Source organism: Homarus americanus, unplaced genomic scaffold, assembly GCF_018991925.1.
Source record: "Homarus americanus isolate GMGI-L3 unplaced genomic scaffold, GMGI_Hamer_2.0 scaffold9514, whole genome shotgun sequence".
Taxonomy (NCBI): domain Eukaryota; kingdom Metazoa; phylum Arthropoda; class Malacostraca; order Decapoda; family Nephropidae; genus Homarus; species Homarus americanus.
The window spans coordinates 748512-767556 of NW_024728474.1; positions in this window are offsets into that span (position 1 = coordinate 748512).

The following is a 19045-nucleotide window of genomic DNA, read 5'->3' on the forward strand; positions in this document are numbered from 1 at the left end:
ACAGAGAGAAAGAGACAAAAAGGAGAGAGAAAAGAGATAGAAAGCCCTACACAACAATAGAGAAAGGGGTTAAGTGGCGCCAAACAGAACAGGTGAATCTCCCCAGGTGTGTAATTTGGGTCAGCTTCAGGTGATTTATCTCTGTACCTTTAAATTAAGTTCTCGGCGAAACTGTTTCAATCTGGATAATGTTATAACTGGGCCTTCACATGATCAACTCCAGGCACCAATTTTGTGCACTCGGGTTTAATATGAACTTTGAGAAGGAAGACAGACAGACAGACAGACAGACAGACTTTTGGTAATTATGGTAATGGCTACAAACTTGGGTAAAATGTCTATTATTATTATTATTATTATTATTATTATTATTATTATTATTATTATTATTATTATTATTATCATCATCGGAATGAATACAGAAAGGCTTCAAGTTAAGTTTCATGAATAATTTTTACCAAGTCTGCAAGTTTCGTGTCTGCTTTTATATCATAATTGGTGATGTTAGAACGACTTGTGCTTTGTTAGTTTAATTACCTATGCGGCGAATACCTGTGTACAGTGATCACCTGTTTAAAATGACCACCTACCTATTACGACCATCTGTTTAATACGAACAGCTACATATTACGACCACTTGATTAAAACGACCACTTGCTTACAACGGGGAGGGGAAGTGCTGTGAAGAGAGAGGAACGAAGGTACTGGGGAGGGAAGGGGAGGTACTGGGGAGGGAAGATGAGGTACTGGGGAGGGAAGATGAGGTACTGGGGAGGGAAGATGAGGTGCTCGGGAGGGAAGATGAGGTGCTGGGAGGGACGATGAGGTACTGGGGAGGGGAAGATGAGGCACTGGGGAGGAAGATGAGGGGTACTGGGGAGGGAAGATGAGGTACTGGGGAGGAAGATGAGGTACTGGGGAGGGAAGATGAGGTACTGGGGAGGAAGATGAGGGGGTACTGGGAGGGACGATGAGGTACTGGGGAGGAAGATGAGGTACTGGGAGGAAGATGAGGTGCTGGGAGGGAAGATGAGGTACTGGGGAGGGAAGATGAGGTACTGGGGAGGGAAGATGAGGTACTGGGGAGGGAAGATGAGGTACCGGGGAGGGAAGATGAGGTACTGGGGAGGGGAGAGGAGGTACTGGGGAGGGAAGATGAGGTACTGGGGAGGGGAGATGAGGTACTGGGGAGGGATGATGAGGTACTGGGGAGGGAAGATGAGGTACTGGGGAGGGGAGAGGAGGGGAACCAAACCACCATCTAAATCCTTTCAGTATTAGAGAGGTAGTGAGGCCGGACACGTACACTAGAGGCCAGCCAATCTGCCTCGTCTCCCCATCATCTGTGGCGGAGGCGTGTGTGTGTGTGTGTGTCGTAGGGTGGTTACTGTCGGCTCGTATAGAAGCGCGTATATTTATCATTATAAGGAAAGAATAACCAAAAGTGGAAGTGCTGTCATACAAACACTTAGAGAACGCACTCAGATCATCACACCTGCAACTGACTTCATGATCCCGTCACCCTCGTTACAGTGAAAGTCAAGACGGTGTTCTCAGGTGAAGGACATTTAGATACAGGACACGTCTACAACACGTATCTTTCCGTCGACCAACAATCTGTAATACTTGAATTCTCGTGATGCACATCTACAGTATAATTAATGTATTTGTACTAAAAGGTAATTAATGTACAATGTTGTGTTATTATAGGCTAAAAAAATATCTTTTATTGAACTTAACCTAAAAGTCTCTCCAGTTTGTTGCATTATTACTAAACGAAATGGACGACCCGGCCGGTTTTAATGCCACATATAAAAGGTAAAAAGTCATCAAGTATTATTATCTCATTATGCTTTAAACATATTCAAAGACTTATTAGAAAATTCGTCCCCGGTGTCTATATCATAATGAGGCGACAGACAGACAGACAGACACGCACGCACACAGCAGTTATATGTACCTGGTGATAACTGCCAGTGACTGAAGAACTAACTGACATTAACACGCAAGGCAGTACACTAAGTGGCACATCATCACACCAGGTGTTCCAGATTACTTCAATCTGTAAAATGATGTCCTTGGTGGTGGTGATGGGTGGTGGTGGTGGTGATGGGTGGTGGTGGTGGGTGGTGGTGATGGGTGGTGGTGGTGGTGATGGGTGGTGGTGGTGGATGGTAATTGGTGGTGATGGGTGGTGGTGATGGGTGGTGGTGATGGTGGTGGTGAGGTGGTGGTGATGGGTGGTGGTGGTGGTGGTGGTGGTGATGGGTGGGTGATGGGTGGTGGTAGTGGTGATGGGTGGTGGTGGTGGTGTTGGGTGGTGGTGGTGGGTGGTGGTGGTGGGTGGTGGTGGTGGTGGGTGGTGGTGGTGGTTGTGGTGGTGGTGGTGGTGGTGATGGGTGGTGAATGGGTGGTGAGTGGTGGTAATGGGTGTGTGGTGATGGGTGGTGGTGATGGGTAGTGGTGGTGATAGTGTTGGTGAGGAATGCTGGGGAGAAAAGAAAGAGGAGAGTGGAGAGGGAAGGAGAGAGAGAGAGATGGGGAGGAGGGGTTGGGGAAGAAGGGGATAGGAGGGGGATGGGGATAGAGAGGGACAGGGATAGGGGAGAGGGGGGGAGGGGGAGATGAAGGGTGGGTTTAACACTATAATGCTCATATAAAAGTTCAAGCCATTATTAACATGGCGAGGAACTACAAGATTAATTCGTTGAATAGAGGCTCAATCTGTTTCTTTCTTTCTCTACCTCTCTCTCTCGGCCTCTCTACCTATCTCTACCTCTACATCTAGGCCTCTTTACCTATTTCTACCTCTCTCTCTTGGCCTCTCTACCTATCTCTACCTCTCTCTCTCGGCCTCTTTACCTATCTCTACCTCTACATCTCGGCCTCTCTACCTACCTCTACCTCTACCCATCTCTACCTATCTGAGGAGATAAGCCAGGTTGATCCAGCTCACTACCCCAACAGGTACAGAGCAGCAGCCAGTGTTCAGGTGTTCTGGACCTAAGTTATTATCAGGTAGTGTGTTCTCTACAGCTAAGTGAAATTACATCCACGTTACATAATGGAATCTGTAAGAGGGTCAAATGGACCTTATTTCTCCTGAGACCAAAAGCGGATTAAGGACCCATTAGGGCTTTGGGCCTTTAACATTGAGCACCAGATGTAGTGGTTTGGTTAAATCGGTGGACCAGATTACACAGTGAGACCAACACGCTCCGTCGTGTTCGTCTCGTCCAGCAACTCCTAGAAATGATAGACTGAGTTTAATGTAACTTATAAAGGGACGCTGATGACCTGAAGACCTAGAAAGCTATAGGTGATATAATTAACCCTCATTAACTAGGGAATTATACGGTTCAGGAAAAATACCGCATGTGAGAATTTTGTCCAAAGAATATATAGGCCGTGTAATGTAGTGCTGGATATATTTTTTCTTTGAGGTGATTACAGAACATGTTACCTTATGATGCAGGTATGATAAAGTTAACTAGATTTCAGGTAAGTTGACGTTCATTTCAGGTTTCAGGACGTACAAATATTATTGTGTTCTATGATAAGGTCTAGTAATTTTCCGATAGTCCACACCAACAAACGCACGCATGTCAACAAATAAACACACACACACACACACACACACACACACACACACACACACATACACACACACACTGTGGCCCCGCCTCACCCAATAATATGGTCCATTACTGCTCAAAGCGGATATTCCTTTTTTTTTTACAAGCTTCATGTTGAGCGGTGCAGACTGGAGGCGGCAGAGCATCCATCTGCCGCCTCTCTCTCCTCACTCTCTGCATCATTTCACTCATTTCCTCACTTTGAAGTAAGAAATTTTACCTTTTTTGTGCACCTCCAGCTCTATACACGGCACAGGAAATTTATTCCACTAAATATAATAACTAAATGAGTCACTTCCTCACTGACGGAGAAACATCCTTATCTCTCACCTCTCAGGTGTTACGCTGAAGTACCTTGAGGTTGTTGACTGCTTCACTGTTTGTAACCTAAGTCAAAATAATCTAGTTTTTATTCTAAGGTTCATACATAAGATCCTAATATAATTTCATTGTTTACATACTCTCCTTGATCCAGTTAGGCACCCCCCCCCCCACCCATCCCTATTAAATCAGCGAGGTGAGGCTGTGTTAGGTGAAGCTGTGTTAGGTGAGGCTGTGTTAGGTGAGGTTGTGTTAGGCGTTTAAGCCATTGTCGAAAACTGAACTCGCGATACATCCCCGAACGCTTCCAACTCTCTGTTTAAGATAAGTATTAAGTTCCTAATATACGTCCCTTCTTTCCAAGAGTTTTTTTTTTTTTTTTTTTGTAGGGAAAGGAGGAATGAAGGAAGATTAGAGGTGGGGGAAGGAAGTTATAGTTCGGAAATTGAAGACATTCAGGAGGAGGTAAGAGAGGGCGGGCTGACCGCCTAGCTAAGCTAATAGTGTGTTAGGGTTGTGTCATGGGTTAGTTATTGTCTGTCGGTACAGGCACTAGACAGCCTACCCTGTCCCATTTATGGGTGATTTAAGGGCCTTATTTCATATTCCGCCGACCCCCACTGGCGGATGCTGGTCTAGGGAGGTTGTCTATTGCCTGGCCGTGTAGATCGGGGGTGGTAATGGACCTTTTGAGATTTGGTAACTTTTTGGGAACCATGTATGGTTGTTGTCGTTATCTGGTGGGAGTCTTTGAAGGAGTTCTTGCTCTGATCGTTCTATCTTTTGCCAGATTCTGCTGGCCAGGGTGTGCAGCTGCTGGTTGATGGGGTTTCATTCTCAGGTCTCTATGTATCTCGGCTGTGGTTCTGGTGAAGGGGTATCTTTCACCTGTGACGAATCTTAGGGCTTCATTTTGGACCACCTGTAATTTTAATATTTGAGTGGTGCTCATAGTATGAAGAGGTATTGCTGGGTAAGTTAATATCGGTGTGATAAATGATGTCACCAGGCGGAGTTTTATTTTCTCAGGAAGCGCTTTAAAGCGGTATAGTTTTCTCAGCTCTCTTCTTGCTTTTTCCTTCCTGCTGTGGACATGATGGGAGTAACCTGTCGTGGATATATGTAGGCCCAGGAGGGTGCCTCTGCTTTTGTATTCTATCTGGGCATTATTGGTTACTAATGGATGGGTTTTCCTTCTGCATAAGGGTATCACTGTGAATTTCGGGAGACTGGTTTGGATTTTCCATTGTTTTTCGTAGTTATTTACCCTTTCTAATTCCCGCCTGGTGTTTTCGGCCTGTAACGCTCGCGATTTTCCTTGATGTGTTGTTATTTGAGTGACGTCGTCTGCATACATAATATCTTCGTTACCAATTCTAGTGGGAGGCGGGGTGTCACTTGTGTAGATAATATATAGGGTGGGGGAGAGGACGCTCCCCTGAGGGACTCCACTCATGAGTGGGAAGGTCTCTCCTGTGTGTTGTCCTACCCTCAGTCTAGCATTTCTGTCGTCAAGAAAGTTGCAAAGCAACTTTTCAATGTTGGTGGGAAGTCCGAGTTGGAGGATCTTATATTTTAGACCGTCGTGCCAGACTTTGTCAAATGCCTTCGCTACATCCCGGAGAGTTAGATTACATTGTCTACCACTCGCCGCGGCTCTGGCTATGTTCTCACATGCCAGGGCTATCGCTGTTGTGGTGGACTTCCCTTTCCTGAACCCGAATTGTCTGCAGTTGACTCTCTTTGTTGTTTCCAGGTGATTTCTCAGACGGTTATTGATGATTTTTTCTAGTATTTTTCCAGGTACTTCGAGGAGGGAGGATGTTGCCCTGAACAGTTTTGGGATGGGTAGATTGTGGTGGCGTAAGCATTTTTCGAGTATTGTTTGAAAGCAGCCTGGGTGCCGAACATCCAACTCATGGGCGTGTTTGACAATCATGTTGGCTAGTATGTCGCGGTCATGGAGGTATCTGTCTCTGGTATTCAACAAGACTGTAGAGTCTGTAGTGGCTGCAGGGACCATAGTGACTGCAGAAGTCGGGGTCCCACGTCGAAAGGAAGGGGAGATGGGGGTAGGTGAGGTCGGGGTGGGTCGGGGAAGTGAGGGTGGGTCGGGAAGGTCGGGTGGGCCTGAAATGTGACCAGTACAAAAGACGATTCCATAATATCAATTTACAGATGTTACACAAAAGCGACTCAGAAAAGGGCCTAATCTCACACCTTCTTTGATACTGTAATATTATGCAAAATAAAATGTTAACTCCACAGAGCCTGAATTAAATTTCATTAAGTTTTTCTCACAAAGCCTTACCATACTCGAATTATTTTTATACATAAATTTCTGAACAATTTCTTTTCTTGAGCATTTTTTTTAGTCGAGGTTATGTTAGGCGAGGTTGTGTTAGGCGAGGTTGTGTTCGGTGAGGTTGTGTTCGGTGAGGTTGTGTTAGGTGAGGTTGTGTTAGGTGAGGTTGTGTTAGATCTAATGAGCCCTAGGTCTACTGGTCCCGAAGTCCATTAGGAGTGGGCCTTGTTAGGACTAAGGACTTGGACCCATTAAAACTTGGACCAATAAGGACTTGGTTCCATTACGACTTAACCAATTAGGGTTTAGACCTTATTAGGACTGGGACCCAATAGGAGTGAAAGCGACAGTATTATGTTGTACGAGTTCCTTCATTTTGTTCCCTTTCTTGTTCCTCCTCCATGATAGTAAGTGACCCGGGAGTGGTGTTCTTTATCATGTCAGAGTTTATTGGTTGTAATAAGACTAAGGGCGCTTAACACTGATGCCCCACCCCGCCTCGTCCTGCCCCCTTGCCCGCCCACTCCCGCCACGTCCTGCCCACCGCCTCGTCCTGCCTCCGCCGTGCCCCACCCCTGCTCCACTCCACCCCCGCCCAGCCTCCCCCTCCCCGTGCACCATTAACACCTCTATATCATCATCATGGTCAATTTGGTGAATGTTTTTAAATCAAATAAATGTTCTCTTTACGGACCATTAATTCATAACTGTTGTCAATATTTTTAACATGGGGAAAAAGTTGGTAACTCACCCAGGTCACGATTACTGTAATATTAATATACATAATAGTGAGGAAACTGTTGTCGATATGGTGTTCACTGTTACCCAGGACTATGATATAAAGTATTACTACACTTTAAACATCTTGGTTACCACATACACGAGTCATAAACAATCAACTATTGAAAAATACATCACTGGTGTCCTTAACAAAGAAGGTACTGTAGGATCAGCGCTAAATAGTTTGTATATGGCGACATGATGTTCCTAAACCATCTATTTTTTTCTTCAAAATTCGTTATATTTGTCCTCAATAATTATGAACTTGGGCTAATTTTAATATTGTTGAGAGCTGGTACAGTCAGTGCGGCCATTATTGACTTTATGAGGCAGGTTTTCCCCTACTGTTGTCTCCGGCACTCTGACCATGATGTATGTCTGCAGTTTATACATCAATGAGGAATGTCAAGAATACATGACCACAACATAATGCACAACGGATGTCCTTGATGCATGTCCGTGACGAAGGACGCATGACCACCAAAATGACTCATTCCCACTATAAAATAACAAAGAAGTGAGAACAGCACAATGGTTACCTCACAATAGGCTAAACGAGGTTAAATCACTAGTTAACACGTAACCTTTTATCACAGTGTATCACCTGACTGGTATTATATAAAGAACTAAGTGTTCAGGTGTGATAATCTGGGGCAACAATACGTAACTGTTGTAAACGTTTATTTGTCCAGGAAAATGTTCACAGTTTCAATTGTGTTAACTAACAAAGCGAACTATGTATGTAAATGGGTCTCTCTCTCTCTCTCTCTCTCTCTCTCTCTCTCTCTCTCTCAAAGGGGTCCACTTATAACAGACCTACGTCTTAATGGGCCCCAATACTACTAATGGTTTGGTTAGGTTAGGATAGGTTAGGTTAGGTTAGGTTGGGTTAGGTTAGGTTAGGTTAGGTTAGGTTAGGTTAGGTTAGGACCTGATCTACTGGGACTGCAGCCCAATCTATCCACAACCCACAGAAATACACAAACATAAATAAATAAATAAATAAATAAATAAATAAATAATAATAATAATTATGATTATTAACGGTTTATTGAAAAAGTTCTGCAGCCCGAAGGCTGACAATATACATTGGACATAAATGACTTATTACATACATTGGTGCTTTAACAAAAGCCTTCATTAGAGAAAGGTAAAGGAACATACAGTGAACATATAGATTAATGTTTACAGTGGAGGTCACGTAGATCTTGTGCTCTGAGGTATTGAACAGCAAACACATATAAACGCACAAAAATATGTACACATATACACATGGACAAATACACACACACAAGCTTGGGTGGACACACACTGGCGATTCAATTAAACACAGGCCATTTAATCCGAAATAATCGACTATGTTCCGTGTAACTGACACACTCGATTAATATTTGGGAATATTTACGGCCATATTTTATTATTCATACACTATTATATATATGTATATATATATATATATATGGTATTTTCCTTAACACGATATCTTCAACGCCCTCTCCACTGCCCCACTCTCTCAGTATATCACTATTTATTTATAATGTTTTCTTTAACTTCCTGTATTATCTCTATTTCTTGTCTCGTCTTCCATCTGTTTCTATCATCTACATATATACCATACAGCTACAGTGTTATTTAGGTAGATAAATACATCAAAAACTGTGGGAAATCTTGCGGGGCGGACCTGTCGGTGTGAGAAATATAAGACAAGACAAAAGCCATGCAGTGGTACCCGGGCCGGTACACGCAGGGGCTGAGAGGATATCGGAAACGGATGAAACTCCATTGAGAGGAACAAGAAGCTGTAGATTGTGGAGGAAACAAGGTCAGGTCACAACGGTCATGAGGTAAGGATGGGTTACAGAGGTCGAATTGGAGGAGAGAGGAAGGAAGAATAGATGTGGGAGGTAAGATGAGGGAGGAACTGGGAGAAAACAAAGACCACAAGAGAGAGAGAGAGAGACGAAGAACCACATACCTGTTACCGTACATAGTGAATCTTGCAAGCCAAAAGCAACAGCCACATCACAGACAGACCAACAAATGCACACAAGAAACAAAACAAAAATACGAAGTAAAAAATAATAAAATGCCTTAATATCTAACAGTGCCAACCCACTTGACTACATGGATCCAGGTACCTCAGTCACCATGGTAACTAATTAGGTTATAATTGTCCATATTATTGAGGGTAATATTGATAATCGAACTCGTTACAGGTCATATAAACTATCATTAAGATCTATCTGTTTAAGTTATCGAGTTTAGTAACCTGAGCAAACCAACAAACGCCCACAGGTATACACGAACAGACAGGTGAACTGGTATGAAAATAATTGCTTAGTTCATGTAATATATAAATAGTATATACCAAAGGACGAGTTGTTTCACACTTTATTATTATTATTATTATTATTATTATTATTATTATTATTATTATTATTATTATTATTATTTTTATACAATCTACCATGAGACACAACTCTACCTTATGTGTTACAGTTAAATAATAAAACTCTCACAATAACAACCCAATCGTGACCTTTCCTGTTCGCCTTTTGACATACAGTTTACCTCTGACTTTCCATCAAGGCTTCAGAGTAATGCTGGTCCATCACCTTTAGCGGGAGAATAGTAATTTATGTATATATTTTAGGGGGTGGGGGGGGAGTTGTGATGACCTGTGATGACTAGGTATATAACTCTCTACCTTACTGTCTGTCTGTCTGTCTGCCTGCTTACCTGTCTCTGTGTATACCTGTCTGGTTGTCTGTTTCTACCCTCTGGCTGTCTGTCCAATTGCCTATCTGTCTACCTGTCTGTATCTCTACCTATATACCTATCTGTCTACCTGTCTGTATCTCTACCTATATACCTATCTGTATACCTGTGTCTGTCCATTTACCTGTATTTATATATCTATTCTCCCTATTTCTACCCTCGTTATGACAGACCCCAGGCTTAGTGGACCCCAGGCTTAGTAGACCCCAGACTTAGTAGACCCCAGGCTTAGTGCACCCCCTTCTATTATACCCTCAGGCTATTAGATGATAAACACTCACTCATACCTGCACTTAAATCTTACATCTTCATAATTATTTTTACCCAAGGTGTGCTAAATAATTTTCCCTGGAGTATATGTCACCTGTCAAGGAGCAAATTGCAATGTCTTCCTCCATTACTTCATCAGATAGTTAAAAAAAAAAATTAAGAAAAAATAGAGGGAAAATTTTATAACAAAGAATTAAGTAATCAGGAAGGTAAGACTCACAAACAGAAAAATTGAAGTAATTTAGTTAATTGTGTAATCTTTGCTAAGTGCTATAATACTAATGGTCCATGTCTTTCATTCTTAGGGAAGGAAGGAAGGGGGAGGGGGGTCCATTATACTGTATTAGTGAACATTGTTGGTAGTAAAGGTGCAGAGGTCTTCCACCGCGTAATAACAAAGTTTATAATGACAAAAATATAATAAATATTCCCCATGATTAAGAAACTACAAAGAGACGTCATAATACTGTACAAAAATTACATACGACAAGGATTATTGAACTCCTTTCACTCCCCACTATCACACCCCAACAGCACTCCTCTCTACCACACCCCAACAGCACTCCTCTCTACCACACCCCAACAGCACTCCTCTCTACCACACCCCAACAGCACTCCTCTCTACCGCACCCCAACAGCACTCCTCTCTACCACACCCCAACAGCACTACCACACCCCAACAACTCCCCACTACCACACCCCAACAGCACTCCTCTCTACCACACCTCAACAGCACTCCTCTCTACCACACCCCAACAGCACTCCCCACTACCACACCCCAACAGCACTCCTCTTTACCACACCCCAGCACACGAAATTTGATTAGAATTTAGTTTTATTTACTGTGTTGACATTCCCCAGAAGCACAAAGGCATACACGCAAGCAAAAAAAGTTAACACCGCATTATCAGGTTTTCCCCTTACCAAGACCTCGCTGGGGTGCGGTCTTTGGTATCAGATTCCGTCCCGATATAATTCACAGTATTGTCAGTTCTATAAATGTTTCCCCTGATTGACGGTGATAAATTAATGTATTTCTTAGCATTCAATAATTCTATACAATATTTTCCTGACTGGCGTAATTAGAGACTCATCCTCGCCCCTGGCCCGATCACTCTAGATGTTCGTCACTGTACCCCCGACTCACGAGTAGCTACTAAGTCCTCGTCAACACAAACTATTTACCCTGGGCAGCCCCCTTATCTGACTGGCAGCCCTCACTACAGTTAACAGTGTAGAACCAAAAATGGGGTTTATGAACAACGTATTAGACTAGCACAACTATTGTCAACCTCCCATTTGTTTTCACACGCTCAGGAAGTATAACAGAAGGCAGCTTTGAACAATTAAATCCACCGTTGTTGTCATGGGTAAAAGTAATGGCCATATAACCACCAATAGTCATTAGAACATAATCTATCAGCGTGGTAGACTTCAGGCTTTCACCAGAGTCAAAGTTCATGTACCTACTTGATGTACCGTGGCGGATGCTCGGACTCAATGATGTTTCTGAGTTGGTGGATAGAGTTGTCATAGGATTAGTTGTTGCCTTGAGTACTTGAGGGTTTAACATCTCTCCACATCAATGTAGTCCAGCGCAGTGATATTAGTATTCACCACAAGCCTCCCAGTCCTCCATCACTAATGTATTTTGACGTCGTTCTGAATACATCACCACCTGAAAAAAAAAAATTATTTCTATCATCACTGTTATTCATAATGACAGCAAAGCCAAAACAAAAACATGACATAATACACATGTCTCATTAGTTCATTCTGACATAAAGGTGTAAATTACTTTTTGAAACTTGAAATAGAATAATGTATATTGAGAATACCACAAGTGTAGGCACTATTACACCACAAGATGTTTATCATCCGAATAATATTCATGGGGCAGGAATGGGTTAAGATTTAGGTGATGAACCTATTTTAGCTTAACATAGCCAAGTCTAGCCTAAGATATTAACTAAACCAAACAAAACCTAACCGAACCTAAACCAACCTAACCTAACCTCACCTAACCTAACCTAACCTAACCTAACCTAGAGTAATGTTCAAGCTAGGATTGTGCTCAACTTCAGGTTAACACACAAGCGGATATAATTCTTAATTATACAAATTCCCATTTAACCGCTCATTGAACACCGCCATAAAACTCTGCCTGGCATCTTAACTCATCAAGGAATTTTTCTAATTTATTCCCCCCACAAGAAAAATTCTCTTCCGGACCGAGAATTTTGTTCCCCAAGTCCAAATATCCAGAGAGAAGGAAATTGCTCTTTTTCCGCTGGGCGAATTCCGATGATTAATTCAAGTCAACATTACCGCTAAAGTTGTGCTAGGAAGAGGAGGAGGAAGGGGAGGATGAGGAAGAGGAGGAGGATGAGGAAGAGGAGGAGGAAGGGGAGGAGGAGGAAGGGGAGGAGGAGGAAGAGGAGGAGGATGAAGAAGGGAGGGGGAAGAGGATGAGGAAGAGGAGGAGGGGAGGAGGAGGGAGGAGGAGGAAGAGGAGGAGGATGAAGAAGGTAGGGGGAAGGAGGATGAGGAAGAGGAGGAGAGGGAAGAGGAACTTGAAGATGAAGAGGGGGAATGAATAGAGGAGAAGGGAGGGAGGCTGGAAGACAGACAACAAAAAGATGGTGTAAAAGAAATAAGGTAGGGTAGGGGTATAGGGTAGGGTAGGTAGGGGTAGGGGTAGGGTAGGGTAGGGTAGGGTAGGGTAGGGTAGGGTAGGGTAGGGTAGGGTAGGGTAGGGTAGGGTAGGTTAGGTTAGGTTAGGTTAGTATCTAGCCCAAGTCATTAGTTACCCTCACCCCGGTCGACTCTCTGGTTCATTAGCAGCGATTTAGCTACCCTGGGAGATGGCTTGGCAGGTGAAACTAATCGTACTTTAGGACAACACTCATTCCCAGGGAGCCAGATGAGAGAGAGAGAGAGAGACAGGCAGGTTCCCTCACCGTGTTAAGCCTCAGGGGTGAGAGAGAGAACAGTTCTGCTCCCTCAGTTTTAAGAAACGGCAAAAAACTCTTCACCCTCCACAGTCCTCATTATATTTTCCCTTACACCCTTCCCCTTACACTTCTCCCTCTTACACCCCTTTCCTTATATCCCCCTTACTACCCCTTTATATTCTCATACTGTCCCCCCCTTATCTCCCCCTTTACATCCCACCTCCCCCCCTTACACTCCTCATAAACTCTCATTCTCTCTTATATGCTAAAATCCAAACCTATAGAAAAATAAATCAAATGAAAAAAAGAGTAAAAAAATCATTGAGACAGATTTAACAAGTAGACAACACATTTCAGGGTACATGTACAGTGTGTTCCAAGTTGTCACTCTTCTCTGCACGACACTATTTTGGGTTAGCTTCCTGACACACTGGGGTGGAAAGGGGTGTATATATTAATCAATGGATGCATGGATGGATGGACGGAAGAGGAAGGGAGGTCAAATGGGTGGGCGGGGAAAGAAGGAAGGATGGGCGGAGAGGACAGACGGACAGAAAAGGACGGATGGGTTAGACGGAGAAGGATGGACGGACAGACAGACGAAAGAGGACGGAAGGATAAACATCAAGGTTGTACAGTATATCAACAGGCTCCCGTTATATAAACAGCAGACATAAAACAAGAGAGAAACGTTTATGTAGGAAGAAAACGATAACAAGAGGAGGAAGGAAGGGGAGACTGTCTTATAGAGTAAGGGCTGAGAAAACGACATTTGCTGCCCTATTTTCTCCTGAGACAATAAAATATGGCCAACCACAACGAGGGTCTCTCTCTCTCTCTCTCTCTCTCTCTCTCTCTCTCTCTCTCTCTCTCTCTCTCTCTCTCTCTCTCTCTCTCAGTAAGAGTGGGGGTTCTCTTGCTCCCACACTTTCTGGCTTGAGAAATAGCAGCATTCTTTATCTATCGAATATGTAAAATTGAGTCCGACTTGCTGCTGTATTGTGAAACCTCCTTATAGCGGACTTCTCTCTCTCCATATAAAGGTCTTTCCTCTCCATATAGTCCGTTAAATAGAGGTTTCAGTATCTAGTGTATTCTTTCACTGAGTATTACCCTACAGTTAAAAAATATATTCCCTATTTCGTATCGACATTTGTGTCATTTCGTCAATCAGGTGAAGTATTGGTTTATGGATATCAAAGACAAGACCCAGTGTTTGAAGAGTCATTGATTTCAACTACATGGTGCTATAGTAACGGGGATAACTACTTACTGACTATAGTGAACGAGTGTCCTTGGCGGTGGGAGGAACAGAACTGCAATCACTCACCAAACTATGATGAGAAAATGTAGTTTATCGAGGTCACATGACATCTAGGTCAGGTATATTCTGCGTGGCGCCTTGACAATCTAGTGTAATATCCCCAACAACTTTCCTAACATATTAATGTCACCATGAAGACCCGGGTGTGTCTTATGTACTTAGGCAAGTCTGATGATCATGTCTAGCCCAGTCACAGCAAGAGAGAAAGTGTGTCATTCGATTTCTTCTAACTGTTGTTGACTAGTGTATGTACTAACTTAAACTATATTGTTAAAGATCTTTGTAGTTGTTAAAGCAGAGTAATATATTATAACATTAACAACAGTTATAAGATAAGCCATCCCGGGGAGAGGCAGTAGATGTCTAGCTATCAGTAAACACAACTACCAAGCTACCCGAATAACACAACTCACGTCTGTATCGATACAAAACCCAATACAATGTTATATTCAATACAAAATATGAAAACAAATGAATAGAATTAATTGTACATAAAAAATTACGAACCGTCTTGTTGTACGAGTCAATATTAATTACTATCGGAAGGTCCATCACAAAGGTTGATTATAACATACAAGTATTTTTTGGTGTAGGACATAGCGCTTGTAAATTTTTATTATGTTTTTTTCGTAATAAAAGTTTTAATAAATGAAATGCGAGCAATGATAAACAACGACAGGAAGTAATTTTCTATATCGTATTGACAATATTTCAAAACATTCACAATATATATATCAGAATGTGTAAATGTTACTATATTTTTATACTTATACTATACATATATACTATAGACTCTATATATTCTCTAATCTACCAAAATATACCTCTATACTTATACTATATACATGTACAGTTGCTCAACATTATAATTTCACTACGTTTTTCTGACTATATTCCTCTAAGTCCAAAACGTAAGTGTCAAATTAGTGATGAAGGGAACTCATTAATATCTCTAATATGGATGTTTTATCGTCGGTCTGGTGACTTGGACAGTTACCACCAAGATAATTGATGGTCACGTCTGTTTCTCTTCTCACCATTGTTCTTGACGAATATACACTACATAATTAGTGATAAGACATGTATACATACATACATTATTCCCACACTACCATACATTATTCCCACGCTACCATACATTATTCCCACGCTACCATACATAATTCCCACGCTACCATACATTATTCCCACACTACCATACATAATTCCCACACTACCATACATTATTCCCACACTACCATACATAATTCCCACACTACCATACATTATTCCCACACTACCATACATTATTCTCACACTACCATACATAATTCCCACACTACCATACATTATTCCCACACTACCATACATTATTCCCACACTACCATACATTATTCCCACACTACCATACATTATTCCCACACTACCATACATTATTCTCACACTACCATACATAATTCCCACACTACCATACATTATTCCCACGCTACCATACATTATTCCCACACTACCATACATTATTCCCACACTACCATACATTATTCCACTCTTACTATACGTGTTTCATTAATAACGATCGGGAATAACACAAATACTCGAAGAACAAACTAAGAAATATAAAAAAAGGTTAAAATCATCGAGACTTTGGGATATCTTATCAAACTATTTCTTTCGTCTTTAAGAACAGTGGAGAGATTTTGTTGCCTTTGATTTCGAAAGTTTAAATAATGACGTCAGCATCCTTTTACAAATTGGAAAAAAATATAAACTTAGATGGAAAAACAAGAAAATAGAGAGCCAGGTGTGTCTACAGGGTGTGTGCCTGCCTACGTACGTGTGTGTGTGTGTGTAGAGAGAGAGAGAGAGAGCATATAAAAGGTTCGCGGAGGATAGCTGACTTTCAGAATTAGTTTGCAATTGAATTTGCATATGTGACTATGAGAGAGAGAGTGTGTGTGTGTGTGTGTGTGTGTGTGAGTCAATGGACGCAACTCTCATAGTGTAACGCGTCCCATGTAGCGGCAGACACCAAAACAAGGACCACCTCTCTGCTGTCGTCTTGTGGTACAGATATGTCAGTCCTCGGATATTGTTCCAGCTTTCCTGCAGGAGATGAAACTGTCTACATCGACGTCCACACAGGATATTTCAAGTCAGGGGGGAACGTTCGCACTCTCTGCTCCCCACACAAGGTGATTTTTAGTTGTGTTAGTCGCCTCTCATAAACTGTATATACTTGTGCTTTACTGAATGAGTGTGAGAGTTTTTCAATGCCTTGCCTTCAGCTATGTTTGTTTCATCCATCCTTCCATCAATTCTCCTTTCGTATGTCATCTTATCCTTCCCTTCCACCTTCGTCTCCCGTTTCCTTCCACTCATCCACCCTTCCACTCTCACCTACACTCCCACTCGTCCACACTCCCTCCTTCTCTGCCACCTTCCCTCCCTCTCATCCACCCTGCCACCCAACCACTCTCCTCCCACTTTTCCTAATTATCATTCAGCTCACCACCCATCCCACTCGACTCATGTGCTGAACCACCCATCCTGGACCCCCTCAACCGCTCCTTCCTAACTACCACAGTCGTTCATGACCTGTTAATTGTTTTTTTCCCAGTCTATTTGCCTTTGAGTGAATCAGATATTTTTGCCTATGTTATTTTTCTTAGTCCTGGACGTGAGGATGTTGTCTGTGTGTCAGCTACTCCGTCTAGGCATCTTAATGTGATGACTCTAATGCAGAAATATTATTCAAGGAAGCAGACAGACGCACACACATGGTACTGACTGACAGACAGACACACACACACACACACACACACACACACACACACACCAATCTCGACCAGGTTGGGGGAGAAAGAATTGAAGATGACAGTCCACAGTTGCCAGATAGTCGCAGGTGCCTCCCTCTCTCCCTCCCACCTCTCTCCCTCCCACCTCTCCCACCTCCCTCCCTCTCTCCCTCTCCACAGATCTCGGGTTACCTCAATAAGCAGTATTTTCTCTCTATATTTTTAGGCAGTCATGATCCATTATGTCAGTAAGGCAACACAGGACCCGGGATCCTTGCCGAGTTTTAGAACCTTCTCTTATTGGTTCCTACCTTAACCTGACGACCACGAGGGTTGATGTCTAGTACTAATAGTTTCTACTCTCTCTCTCTCTCTCTCTCTCTTTTCTTTTTCTACCTTTATTTTTTCTCATTGCATTTTAGCATTTGTGGTGCAGGATGGGTGTAGCGAGGGGGGGGGGTGAAAAGGTTATAAGTTGAGGTGAATTTAACCCTTCCCCTGTGGGTTAGTGGGTCAAATGTCACTACAAAGGTCACAAATGATTCTAGATATTTAATTTTACTTGACTCTTTATTATAAGAAATTACCGATTTATAACATTAGCATTTTTTCATATGATTTGTTGTTTAGTTTTATTTACTTTTAGTCAATGCTATAAACTCCATTCATCCTGACTGACTTTCTGAGAGAATATTTTCCCTCCCGTGTCTCCTCTGCCTTGATACTGAACACTTTTGTCTCCCCCCTTCCAGTTTTTCTCTCCCTGTCCCCTCAAGTCTTCTCTCCCTCTCTCCTCCAAATTATTTTCTTCCTCTCCCCAAATTCTACTGTCCTTCTCCCCAACACTTCTCTCCTTCTCCTTTCACTTCTCTTCCCTCATAATTTTACTCTCCCTCTTTCTCCAATTCTTCTCTCCCTCACCCCGCCAATCCTCCTCAGGACGATCTCTCTCTCTCTCTCTCTCTCTCTCTCTCTCTCTCTCTCTCTCTCTCTCTCTCTCTCTCTCTCAACATTACTACCATATAACATAACAAACAAATAACTTTATATTTACATCATTATTATTCTAAGTGTGGAGAACATGAATTAAGAAGAAATGAATAAAAGGTGTGGTAGTGTTAGTGGTGTGTGGTGTGGTAGTGTGGCAGTGTAGGTGGTGTGGTAGTGTGGTAGTGTAGGTGGTGTGGTAGTGTAGTAGTGTTGTAGTGTAGGTGGTGTGGTAGTGTAGTAGTATATACAGTGTGGTAGTGTGGTAGTGTGTGGTGTGGTTAGGTGGTGTGGTAGTGGTGGCAGTGTATTGGTGGTGTGGTGTGTAGTGTGTGGTAGTGCTGGTGGTGTGGTAGTGGTGGTGTGGTGTGTAGTGGTGTGGTAGTGTGGTAGTGTGGTGGTGCTGGTGGTGTGGTGTAGTGGTGGTGGTGTGGTAGTGCTGGTGGTGTGGTGGTGTGGTGGTGTGGTGGTGTGGTGGTGGTGTGGTGGTGTGGTGGTGTGGTGGTGTGGTGGTGTGGTGGTGTGTGGTGGTGTGGTAGTGCTGGTGTGGTGGTGTGGTGGTGTGGTAGTGTGGTAGTGCTGGTGGTGTGGTGGTGTGGTGTGTGGTGGTGGTGGTGGTAGTGGTGGTGTGGTAGTGGTGTGTGGTGGTGGTGTGGTGGTGTGGGTGTGTGGTGTGTGGTGGTGCTGGTGTTGTGGGTGGTGTGGTAGTGTGGCAGTGCTGGTGGTGTGGTAGTGTGTGGTAGTGTGGCAGCAGGCAAGACTAGTATGCCTCTATACCAAAGAGCTGAGTGAAGGATCTGTCCCTCTTTAGTCCAAGCCAACAGGGAGTAGAGTACAGCTACTACACCACTACACCCACTCACCCCACCACTACACCACTACCACACCACTACACCACTACACCTACACCACTACAC